The sequence below is a fragment of the Phyllostomus hastatus genome, unplaced genomic scaffold (genome assembly GCF_019186645.2).
Source record: "Phyllostomus hastatus isolate PE091 unplaced genomic scaffold, TTU_PhHast_1.1 phas_scaffold_1066, whole genome shotgun sequence".
NCBI classification, from domain to species: domain Eukaryota; kingdom Metazoa; phylum Chordata; class Mammalia; order Chiroptera; family Phyllostomidae; genus Phyllostomus; species Phyllostomus hastatus.
The window spans coordinates 4,325,120-4,338,468 of record NW_025334004.1 but is presented as its reverse complement, the minus strand read 5'-3'; the positions used below and the strand labels follow the sequence as shown (position 1 = coordinate 4,338,468).

At 42.9% G+C, this 13,349-nt stretch overlaps 1 pseudogene; it reads right to left on the bottom strand.

The window, feature by feature from the left end:
- Positions 1-2,109: 2,109 nt before the first annotated feature.
- Positions 2,110-3,499, bottom strand: LOC123828969 (annotated as a pseudogene).
- Between the last annotated feature and the right edge of the window lie 9,850 nt (positions 3,500-13,349).

Sequence of the window (13,349 nt, the reverse complement as noted above, 5' to 3'; positions counted from 1 at the left end):
CCTCATATATGTGGAAGGAATCTAGGATAATATAAATCTATAATATCATATAAGGCACTCCCAATTAAGTGACCAGGATACTGTCCCTTTGGGTTTCAGCTTGAAAGAAATAAACAATCCACCTAGACCAGGAATGAAGGGAATACGCCAAGTATGAGGAACACCTGCAAGAATATTCTTGTCTCAGAAACACTTAATCGAACTCACTGCTAGATCTAAGAAATTTCTGCTCAGTCCCCCTGCCCAGTCCATCTCTCATCTCAGCCCTCACCAGTTACAAGTTTCCCCTGAGACATTGTTACTGAGCATACTGGGCTCCTCTGGTGCAGCCCAGTGAATGTCCACCAAGGCACTCTATGAGCAAAGGGGGGTTCTTACTTCCAGCAGTAAGGACAGCACTGGGGATAGCCCCCAAAGCAGTGTTTCCCCGAGTAGACAAGGGGAATCACCTTTCCTGGGACTGGGGACACATATGCATCAGGAGGGACAGGCCACTACATGCCAAGGCTGAGTGATTCCAGCACAGGGGCAGTCTGGTGCTCAGCTTCCAGGATGCGTCCTTGTTCTGGAAGACAGCTCAACAAAGACTGGCAGTTTCACAACTCAGCAACAGCTTTACCCCTACTCTGTTTACCCCACCCCAAACCAGTCAGAAAGTTCTGCACACAAACTTCTGAATAAATAAAACAGGTTTATCCATGCATTCAGGGAAATGTTCAGGCCACATCATCGCTATGTGCCTTGCCTTCCCCATCTGATTAATAACTGATTAGGGACAGCTATGGGATCTCACCGCTACTTCACACTAGACTCACTGAGGGAAGCTTTTAGAGTAATACCAACGAGGCCCCATCCCAGAGTAATTCAAATCATCTCTGGAAATGGGCCCCCCAACCTCAATGTTGGAAAGAAAGGTGATTTTGAAGTTCATGATGGGTGACATTAGCGCCTTGCTACATGGAACTTGAATACCAATCTCATTTTTTCAACTGTTGGAATGTTTGGATTCTTGGGAAAATCTATAAATAGTGTTGTCTTTTGAATTCCTACTGTAAATATGTAAAACATAGCAATAGAGAAAAAAAGTGAAACATCCAACTGATTTAAAATCAGCTTGAAACACTGAATATTCAGTAATAATAAGTGGTGCAGGAGATGGGTATCAGTCACAGTTTTTCCTCAGCCTTGGTACCATTGACTTTGGATAACTCTGTTGCGGGAAGCTGTCCTGAGCATTGTATAATGCTTACCACAGCATCACTAAGTATGTCCACTAGATGTCAGGAGCACCCTGTGGGTGCGACCATCAAAACTGTCTCCAGCCCAAGCTGGTGTGGATCAGTTGGTTGGATCATAATCCCTTAAATAAAAAGCTCATGGGTTTGCTTCCCTGCCAGACATGTACATAGGTTGCAGGTTCGTTACCCAGTCAGGGCTCATACAAGAGGCAATTGGTGGATGTTTCTCACATCAGTGTTTCTCTACTTCTCTCTTTCATTTCCTTCCACTTTCACTTAAATCAACAGGCATGACCTCGGGTGAAAAATAAATAAACACTTTCTCCAGATGTTGCCAAATGCACCTTGTTTTTGCCCTGAGTGGCAAAATTCTCCTCTTGTCTCTCACCTCCCCCAGCCCCAGTTGAAAATCCTTGCTACAAATAATACCTTCATGCATATGATGAATTTTATTTTTAATTAGTTTTCACAGCAGAGCCTGCAAGAGATAGCAGATGGATTTCAGGTAGCAGAGGAAAACTTGAATAGAGATGAAGAGAAGTTGGGGATGCCAAGGCAATGCCAGTTCAGTGCTAGCTTTCAAGGCTTGTAAGGACAGGATACTGATCTGCAGCTCAGCTGAAACTGCCACAGCTCTGAGTTGTCTGTGAGCCTCTGTGCTTCAGCTCCATTAATTTGCAAAATATCTCCTAAGGTAATTGCCTGTTTGATTTAGGGCATTTTGCCTTACAAAAGATTTCATAGAAATGCTTTCCTGCTAGATGGGGGTGAAAATAAAATACTTGTTTCTGAAAGTGGCACACAGAAAAGATGGTTAGTGCACGTTAAGCTAAAGTCAGACAGAATGTGAAAGCAGTGTGTATTTCAGCGTCTAAGGAACATGTCCCACAGAGTTCTCAGAGCCAGCAGCCAGCCTCAGGGCCCGCTCATAGCACCCCAGGGCTTCATGCATTTTTCCTTTCAATTTGTAGACAAACTTGAGGATGCTCAAGCTTTCTACATCTGCTCCATTTCTTCAAAGTTTCCTTAAAACCAAATTCTTCAGAGCATTGAGACTTTTATTGCTTGTAAATGATGAGTTTCCTTTGTTTATTGCTTTTAAATAATGGATAACTGCATTGACTTCAGATTTCATGTGAAATTCTTGAAATCGGCCATAGCGGAAATGAATATCTTGGTGTAGATGATCATGAAAGATCCCCATGCTCAACAGCTTCTGAAAAATATCCTCAGCCTTTCTGTGGTGGCCCATTTCTGCATACATCTCAGCCAGGTCGATATACACCATGTGAAATCTGGGCCTTAACTCCAAAGCCTTTTCAAATTCACGGATAGCCTTCTGAACTAATCTGTGGATATTTTCTTCATCCCTTCCTCTGTGCTTCCAATTGTTAGCTTTCTTTATTTGAATCATTTGTGCCTTGTAGCAAAGCCCTACCTGGTGATGCACGAAGGCAGAGCAGGGTGTTTTCTCCAAAGCCATTTTTAAGAAGTGAAGAGCTCTATCTACAGAGCCTTTTCTTCGGTAAAACTTGGCTGCATATTGATAGACATAGGTTTGAAAAGACATGCTGGTCAGTGCTTCTTCAATGTACTTCTCTCCCTCAGCTTCTTGTCCACTATCCTGAAGCTTCACAGCAAGGAGTGCCTTCATATATGCATCCTCTGGATTTAGCTCGATAGCCCGTTTGAAGGTTTGCAGACAAAATGCCTCACCAGGATGTTTTCATGCACCAAAATGCATCACCAGGATGTGATCCTTTGATGAACCCATCCAGACGGTAGACAGCAATTGCATACACAGTGTTGAATTCTCGGTGTTCAGGGTCCACTTCCAGAGCCTTTTCAAAGCAGGCTTTAGCCCGTTCATAGTTCTTTCCTCCACACTTCAGCAAGGCCCATCCTTCCTCACAGTCCATGTGTGGACTCTCCACTGTGTAGCAGGAGGGGCTGGCAAACTTCTTGCAAATGCTTTCCACCTTGTCCAAATACACCTGGGCTTCTTCCAGTTGGCCCATGTGGTAACACAGCCAGGCATAGTTGCCCCAGGTAACCAGTCTTCTCACGTGTGCTTGGTCATCCTGTTCTGTCTGGACCAAGTCTTCAGCCTGTTTCAAGCTCTGCAGGGCTTCCTTATTCTGGCCTTTCAGGTGTTTCACATAGGCCCATAGGTTGTGTATTGGCACATTAAATTTTGTGTCTAGGAACTCGATTTCTTCCAAGACCCTATTTTCTAAATCAGTCATTTCAGTATCTTCAATTTGCAACTCCCATGTAAAGTGACATCTGAGTTGAACAAGTCTGTCTCCAATGAGATTCCCTTTTAATTCAGCACTGTAAAAATAGATAATAATCATTTTTCAGCAGCATTTGATCCAGTGGAAATTGAAGCAGAACTTTGAATAGTCAAATACTATCCCCAAGTATTTTTGATTTATTATCTGCCTCCTTTCAGTGCTCTATGATTGTGTCTTAGGGCAGAGAGCAGGTTGTCTTAGGGCAGAAAGCAGGTTGACATAAAAACCTCAAGGAAATGCTACTTCATGTTTCCAACATGCAAATTATGAGAAAGTAGCATAAAAGAGATTAGTTCTTCTCATGGCAAATTATTTTAGCACCATCCCCAACACTGCAAAACCCTTCCTCTTGTCCTTTTTCAACATTGTAGAGCACCATTAACATTATTAGAAAAAATGTGGAGAAAGGGTTCACAGAAGGATAGGTTATTTACTCATCTTTTCCATATTCTCAATATATAAATATGGTAAACATTCTGAGCAAAATATGAGAGCCCAATATTCTTTTGAAGGACAGGTTTCATGAATGCTTAAGCTGGGGTGGAGAGTGTGGTACTGGGCTGATGTCTATGCCTGAATGAACTTAACCAGTTCCAGAGAGATTGAAAAATAGGAGGAACCACTTCATAGCAACAAACACTGTATATGCACAAGTCCGAAGTAGGGGGATGAGCGACTTTGCATGAGGTCAGATGTGCTTATGCAAGGAAGTGGTAAGTCCTATCTTTGGAATTCAGTGAGCTTTATGACAGGTAACCCTATAGCATAGTTACTAATAGGTATTCAAACTCTCAACAATCACAGTGGTCTTAGCCACCAGTGGGGAGAGGAGAGTAATAATGAGTCAGTGGGATGAGGCATTTTCTTTCCAGTATGTCATCCTCTTGTGAAATAGAGCTGAAGTTCTATCCCCCCTCCAAGAACATGAGAGGAGAGAAATAAATGTCTCTACTACTTGAAAAAGTCATCCTCACATCTTATGTAGGTATATTTGCATCTGTGTCTTCAACCGATTACCTTATATCTCATATTTAATGTCTATTCCACCCATCAGTCCCAGGGAAAGATCCCAAGTGGAACCTTATGAGCTTTTTTTATTCCAATGGATAGAAATTTTTATATAAATCTTACCATCCTGATTCATAATATCTGACCATAATCTAATAAAAAAACAGGCTATGAAACATCCCCTTTTGAAAATGAGAGAAAAAAGTCCAGGTGAGTAGAAGATTCTCAGCCTTACTCCACAAATATGGCTGGCAGCTTAGTATAGCTCCCTCATTTCCCCACAAGTCTTGACTTCAGAAACTCCCCACAATGCCATGCCATCTTCCCCAGGCCTCAGAGGTGATGTCTCATCTGAATCTGTTTTTGCTTAAAGCCGTAACTGAGGGGTTGACCACTCAAGTGAGAACATGCAGTGACCTTCCTTTTCACCACCTAACTGTGGTCAAGAAATATTACCCAGTGAAGCCTGTGTGTATATGTGTGCGCATGTGTCGTGTTGGAGGGGATGAGTTAGGGGTGCATGAAATCTATATAGTTCCTAAGAACGCTCACTGAAAACACTCACTGTCTTCAAAGGAGATAAAATCAGGAAGAGCTTTGAACCCAAATATTCCACTTCTGCCCACTGTAGTCCATGGTATGATGAGGACAGACACTGTGCCAGGAAGCTCATTCACACAAAGTAACATGGCCCAAGGAAGTTGCTACAATATTTATATATGAACCAACCAGGTTTTCTTTTTTTATTAATTTATTTTCAATTATAACTGACATAAAGCATATTAGTTTCAGGTGTGTAACATAGTGACTCAACATTTATATACCTTATGAAGTGGTCACCACAAAATGTCTAGTAATCAACTTGTCACCATACAGTTATGGCGTTATTGACTCTATTCCATATGCTGTATATTATATCCCCATGACTTAAACATGTACCCCAATCTCTGCATCTCTGTCCAGCCAGAGCCTTTGTGAAGTTCAGAGAGGCCCTTCTTCTTCTGGGCGATCCAATTAGGGCTAGGGCGCCAGGTATTAATGGGTAGAAGTTATACTGGATTTCAGCCCTCACTTGGATTACAGGACTTCAAGTGCACAGACTGCACAACTTCAAGTGCACAACTTGAACAACCTTACAGGGCTGCCCTGGAACTTTCCAGAAGATAATTATTATTTTTCCTTGTAGGTGGTTGTTCATCAGCCTGTGTCATCTTTTACCTAGTTCAGGGCTTGGGCCCTGGAAAGACTATGGAGTAGAATGTCATCACAGAATTATCTCTACACTTTAAAATAGGAATGTTGAGAACCTGAAGTCCTCCTGTTACCTAGTGAGCACATGGAGTGTACTGTCATTGGTAGTAAAATTATTATTATCAAATTACAAGTATGTGCATGTATGTGGGGGACCCCAAAAACCCTAGAATTTATTTAAAAATTGTGTATTTATTCTCACATGTTCAAACTTGAGTCACCTTCAAAGTACTCTCCATTTGATGCGATACAATTATTGAGACATTATTCCACTGCTCAGAACAATTTTTGCACTCATTGATTTTGATACCTTTTAGTGCTTTTGCTGTTTTTTGTTTCACCTCTTCCACATTGGCAAAATGTTTCCCTTTGAGGACTTTTTTCATTCAGGGAAACAAATAAAAAAGGAAGGGTGGGACATGGAAGCCATGCCATTTTTGGTCAAAAGCTGCTGAATGCTCATAAATCACCTATCATGAAATGGACAAATGTGTTGAAAAAGTCTTTAAAAAAATTCACTGAAGCCAAATGCAGCCTCTTACAACAACACCAGCTAGTACACTGATATGGTTGGGTTCCTAGAGCACTCACCTACTGGGGAAAGCCTGTGCTACAAGGGGCCTGCCCTCCAGAAGATAATTCCATTTTGGAGGGGGGAACCTCCTCATATGTGGCAGATACACATTTTAATATGGGTTTTATTCAGTGTAGGATAGTGCAAAACCCCCTTAGGCTGTCTTATGTCAGGAGGTTCTACAAACATAACTACAGGCCACTGCAAAATGACTTAGAGAGCCTCACTCCTAGGACTGGGGGAAAGGCTTGTTTTCTGTCAGCCCTACAGATACAGACATCGCTAACACCAGTTTATGACCAGCAGTTAGTTATGTTCAAAAGAGAGACTTGGAGACTCTTGTGGTGAACTCCATTGCAATCCTCACTTGCAGTCTTTCCACGGGACAGGTATTGCTGTGCAGTGAAGAAGGAATCCCGAAGGAGGGTACCCTTTTCCTGCAAGCTCTTCCTGTCCCACTGACTGCAATGGCAGATGGGATGACTGTAGCAGGTGAGAAGACTTTGGATCAGAAAATACATTCTACAGTTTTCCAGTTCAAACCAAACCAGGAAAGAAAGGAACATGGAGTCTTTGGAACTAGCACATCACAACCCCGATAAGATTTCTTATCTTCTAATGTCTAGTAGAGGGGCTAAATGGCTTCTCAAATTTTAGCTTGCATCGTGACCACCTGGAAGACTTATAACATACAGATTGAGATCCTCTCTTCCCCCTACCCCTGAATTTGAGACCTGAGAATCTACATTTAAAACAAATTCCCAGGTTATGTGGATGCTCATGATTAGGGGACCACACCTGGAAGACAGTTGGTTTAGTGAAGAGCAAATTTCATAGTGATCACAATTGCATAGTTTCATAGTAATCAAGAGACTTTGCATCAATAAGACAAGTCCTAGAGGAGAAGATAGGGAGGAAAATTTCAGATATTCCATGCAGCATCATTTTCACTGATACATCCCCTAGAGCAAGGGATATAAAGGAAAGGATAAACAAATGGGATTTCATCAAATTAAAAAGCTTCTGCACGGCTGAAGGAAACATCAGCAAAATGGAAAGGGAACCAACCATATGGGAAAACATATTTTCCAATAATACCTCAGGCAAGGTTGATCTCCAAAATATATAAAAAACTCACACAACTCCACTCCAGGAAGACAAACACCAAATGAAAAAATGGACAAAGGACCTGAACAGACACTTCTCCAAGGAAGACATACAGAGGGCCCAGAGACATATGAAAGGATACTCAACATCACTAGCCATCAGAGAGATGCAAATTAAAACCATAATGAGATACCACTTCACACCTGTCAGAATGGCTATGATAACCAAATCAACAAACAAGTGCTGGCAAGGTTGTGGAGAAAAGGGAACCCTAGTGCACTGCTGGTGGGAATGTAGACTAGTGCAGCCACTGTGGAAAACTGTATGGAATTTCCTCAGAAAACTAAAAATGGAACTGCCTTTTGACCCAGAAATTCCACTGCTGGGACTATACCCTAAGAATCCTGAAACACCTATTTAAAAGAACCTATGCACCCCAATGTTCATAGTAGTACAATTTACAATAGCCAAGTGCTGGAAGCAACCTAAGTGCCCATCAGTAAATGAGTGGATCAAAAAACTGTGGTACATTTACATGATGGAATACTACACAGCAGAAAGAGGGAAGGCATTCCTACCCTTTGTGAGAGCATGGATGGATCTGGAAAGCATTATGCTAAGTGAAATAAGCCAGGTGGTGAAAGACAAATACCATATGATCTCACCTGTAAGTGGAACCTAATCAACAAAATAAACAAGCAAGCAAAATATAACCAAAGACATTGAAATAAAGAACAAAGTGACAGTAAACAGAGGGAGGTGGGAGGGGATAATGGGGAAGGGGGAAGGAGGAAGGGCCATCAAGGAACATGGATAAAGCACACATGGACAAAGCCAAGGAGGGGTAGGATCGAGGGTGGGAGGTGGGGGTGGCTGGGGTGGGGGGAGGGTAGTTGTCAGGGGGAAAGGGAGATAACTATACCTGAACAACAACAAAAACATTTTTTTAAAAAAGAACAGAAAAATGGCCGTCTTATAAATAGCTTCTTCTCCTTGCCACTTGAAGATAATCAGTGTTGCCTGAAAGGATCTAAATGCTGACTGGTCCCCATGCCTGTCCCTGCATAGGCCCAGGCCTCTGTTACCTGGTGAACATGGATTCTGTCAGTGTCTCCTGGGAAATAGTCACTGCATTTACCGAGTGCTACACAAATGACTGTTTTGGAGTCAAAATAGCTTTCTCATTGATTCTCCTAAAAGCACTGCTGCTCTTGCTGAGCAAGCTTGATAATGGGACAGTAAGGAAATGTGTCTCTGTGCATCTAGTCCGTCTCCCCTCTCTGGATCCCCCTTCCTACATTCTTTCCTGTGCTGTGTGCTCATGGAAATGGATGGTATGGATTTCATTAATGGGGCCTCTTTCATTGTTGACTTCCTTTTGGGTTTGGCACACTGGCAGGCATCAGCCAGAAGTTAGAGCACAGGAGGAGGTGAAGTTCGGGGTCTTAATTCCCACTGTGCCAGGCTTTGGGTTGTCAGTGGTTGAGTTTTACACCAAAAACTTCTTGAGAAGCTCTTCCCTACAGGAATAGCTGAGGGTCTCAACAGGTCTGGTGACTGCTTGCTCCCTCCCCCTGCCCTTGCTGGCCTAGAGGTGTTAACACCGTTGGGAGGCCCTGGGTTCAGCACCATCTTCTACTGATTTTCCACTCTGTCTTAAACAGCCCTCTTACTAAACTCTCCTCATTACCAGGTTATTAGGGGTGCCTGTCAGAGTCAGAGGCATGAGTGAATCAGCTCCCTTGGCAGGGGGCCTAAGAACTGGCCCTTTAGGAAAGTTGAGGAATGTCAAAAGACACAGAAACAAGATCATCAAGGCAGAGAAAGTTACCTCATGGTGCCACAAGGCCTCAGTCGCTGGGTTCAGGAGGGGAGGAGGCTGCTCTGAGATTTGGTCCATGCAGCTCTAAAGCTTCTCAGATAAGCATGGTATTTAGATATGGCAGCTATACCCAGGAGATTTTGCTCACCCTGAAGGCCCAATAAGATCAGCAGGTTTTCTATCTGGGTGAAAATGAATCTTAGAAAGAGGGGCTGTCTCTGCTTTGATTGCCAGTACATGCTCAGCTTTGGCAGCTGGGAGGATGCTTGTGAGAAGCTGTTTTGATATGCAAATTCCCTACAGGGGCAATGTGGCATAGAGCACAGAGACTACCTGGACCTTATGATAACTTAAGTGTTGTAGAAAGATCAGCGGGGGGACAGAGATCCAGATTTTTGTGTAACACGTCCAATTCTTGTCTAATTTGTAATGGTCAACAATGTACCCACTGATATGATTCTGGGGACATCTACAATGAAAACTACTTGGGCCAGAGTGAGTGGCTTATGACTAAAGGAACAATCTAGAGAGCCACTGTCAACTTGTGGGGACTGAGAGGTGCCTCATGTCATGACTCTGACTGTGTAACTGCTAAGGTAGCACGGTCTGTTGGGGGTTTTGATCCAGGGCAACCTAGATGATCCTACCTTAGGTCTCAAGTCAGGGAGCCGTGGACATGCCCACACCCAGAGGCTGGCATCCAGCCTTTCCCAAGGAGGGACTGACCTGTGCAGGGGGAAAAGAGACTTTAAAAGGGTCATGTCTGGTCAGTTATTGCCTTCTAGTCCTGTATCATTTGGAAAGCTGCTAGCAGGCTAATCGAGTTTTTAGGTGAAAATATTTTCTGTGAGACACCAGCACAAACCCCGTTCTGAAAGAAAGGGATGGAAGAGTAAATAAGTGCTGAAATGAAGGATGGGAGGGCTGTTGCCTCTCACAGGAGAATGGCCTGTGTATCAGGGAAACAGAGCAAGTGTTCTTCCCATGATAAGTGTGAACTTGGCAACAGTCCTGATTCTGTAGGACTCTGGTCCAGCTGATTAGGTATTTAGAATCTCGCCCAGTGTGTCTTTGACATAAACAGACCCATGAACCACACAGGGCAGAGAAGCATTAAGGAGAGAGGCAACAGTCAACAAGTCTGTAAATGTGTGTGTGTGTGTGTGTGTGTGTGTGTGTGTTTACAAATAGAAAAGAGCAATGAAAACTAGAAAGAGCAATTAATTTCTAATGCACAGCGTTCCTACCTGAGGAAATGAGCCTTAACTACTGAACTATGAGTTCAATATCCGGATTCAAGGACCAGCTCTGTGTTTAACTGACAAGCTGGGTGAATTTGATTTAACTTAAACTCTATTAGTTGCCTTAACAGTTAAATAGATAGGTTGGCCTTGGACAGTAGTTTGCAACCCTGGCTGCAAACTGGAAAATTCCCTGAGAATCTTTAAATGCATGTATGCCAAAGCTAATCTCTAGTTGAATGAATCAGAATTTTTAGGAGTAAGGCTCAAGCATTGGAATTATCAGTTAATAAAAAATGAACAAACAGAAACCCCAAGGTAATTTTATTGTGCAATCATGGTTTAAAAGCACCGAGCTAGATTTTTGCTACTAAGAGTATGTTCTGTACACCAGTAGCATCAGCATCAATTAAGGCTTATCAGATATGCAGAATGTTAAGCCCCTCCATGCACCTACTAAATTAGAGTCTTTCCCTTAACAAGATGTTCAGGTGATTCGTTGGTATGTTGAAGTTTGAGAGGTGCCTTCTTAGCTGATTCCTAGGTCCCTTTCAGGTTTGAATGCTATGGAGGGTGGACAGGGACTGATTCCTACTACATACCTGTCTTTCTATGAGGCTCTGAATCTGTAACTTCATTTCTCTGTTTCTGGTGTCCCTGTGTGCACCTTAATAATCCACATAATGTGTTAAAGGATGTAGCTCAGTGTTTTTACCTCTACTTGGAGGGTCTGATGTTTGCTTTTGAGATTACTCATGTTTGTAAATATGTGCTAATCATCCACAGAGAAAATATTCAGCCACCAAAAACTACTCTTCTCTGAAAACTTCAGTAATTTTCATACCATCTCAGGGGTCTTGGTAGCTATCTTTGGCCCACCATTATTGGCATTTTTGACTGATTCCCATGTTTTTCAGTTCTAACTGAATTTTCATGATTTTATGATTACAAATAAGAGTCCTTATCTGCGAGCACGCCATCAGCTGAGGCTATGTTGAGACCCTGAAGTGGCGAGAGAGTGGAGAATGGATTAACAGGTGGAGCATGGGTCATTTTTAGGGCAATGAAACCCTTCTTATGTTAGTGTAATGGTGGGTACATGATGTTACATGCAATACAAAGGTGAACCCTAAAGTGAACTATGGGTTTCAGTAATAACGTATTAATAGTGGGTATTCAGTAGAAACAAATACACCACAGAATGCAAGATGTTACTCATAGCGGAAACTGCAGGATGGGTGACAGTGTGGAGCAGGTGATATATAGAGCTCTACTTTCTCTGCATTGTTTCCAGAAGCCTAAAAGTACTCTAAAAGCTTATTAAGCAGAAGAAAAAAAGACTTGCAATAAGTTTGGGTGACTATTGCAAAGGAGGGAGGGTGACTATGGCAACAGGGAGATGGCTTTGATCATAAATCCTGCAAATGTCTCAAAGATTAGTCAGAAAAAGGGTTTTCTTTTCTATGGAGGTGTAAACAAGGATTGAAAGAAGTGGGTGTGGGCAAGGAGGGCAATGGGTGGCAGATCCACCAGCTGAGCAGGAAATATTTCTCCTGGTCCTCAGCCAGTTTTGAGGGGGATTGTTTGGCATTCCAGTGTGTGTTTAATCTGAGTGGTCATCCAGCTTGCAGAATCTGGTGGGGGTGGGGGGAGTGGGGATGAGAGAAATTCGGTGAAGTTAAGTTTACAGACATTTTCTTCACATTGGTCAGTGTGAACAAATCATTCATCTACTTATTCATGAGACACAGAACAGGAATTTGGAGGGTCTGTGTTTGGATTTGTCATAGGTAAGTAAGGAGGAGGGCATGACCAGACTTGTCTAAGTAATAGGGGGAAGGGTATTCTTAGCAGTTCAACAAATGGGCACAAGAGAAACTGAAACAGGCATGTGGATTACAACAGGTCCTGAAGCCACACCAGCAGGGCCAGGCAGGCTGCAGGCAGAGAGAGGGAGGCAGGACCTGGGGCACAGGTTTTCAGCATGGTCCATAGGTAAATGCTTTAGTGATCCCATGCTAAGGCTGGATTAGTCAATTCCAACCACAAACAAATAGGGTTTTGGTTAGTTCCACTGGGATCTTATTTAAGGGGAGCGCAGAGGAAAGTCTCTGGGAGGTTGGGAGAGACTGTTGATCACAAGGGATTTTGGGGAAGTCATCTCAGGAACTTCCATTTGCTTGTGACTCTGCAGGCTGTTGTCTAGGGCATGCACTTACTCGAGGGGCCAATGTTAGTGTAAGGCCTTTACGGCCCTCCTCTGGCTGCTTGGCCAAACAAAAAGGAAACCTAGGCAGCAACACCATGGATTAGCTAAACAAAACGCTCCACATTTACAGTAGGGGGAGGGTGGGTAAATATTTTGACCATAGCTGTTTTCCTGGAGCACAAGGCTCAGAGGAAGTTCAACATTGTCAACATCCTTCTAAACTGTCAGGTGTTTGGTTCTGCCTCTTCAAAGACCTCTGGCCTCTCTGGGCTTCGTGTGTTTGTGGAGACAGGAAACACTACACTAGGGTTATGAAGCCTCAGAGAATATTATCGTCATTATGACGTCAACAAATTCATTCTGTCGCGTTTGAGCACCAGCCAAAAGGGATTAGATCTGCCAGTGATTTATCGACACTGCCTGATAAGCCTCCATGATCCGGTTGCCTCTGAGAGGCATAGTTTTCTTTGTGAACTGTGTCTATGTGTGTAATTAAAACTATTTTCTTGTGAATCTGTCTCTTATCATGTTTGATTCATGTCCCTAGCCATTGAATCTAGGAGGGTAGAAGTAAAAAGACTTTTTCTCCTATACTATGTAAA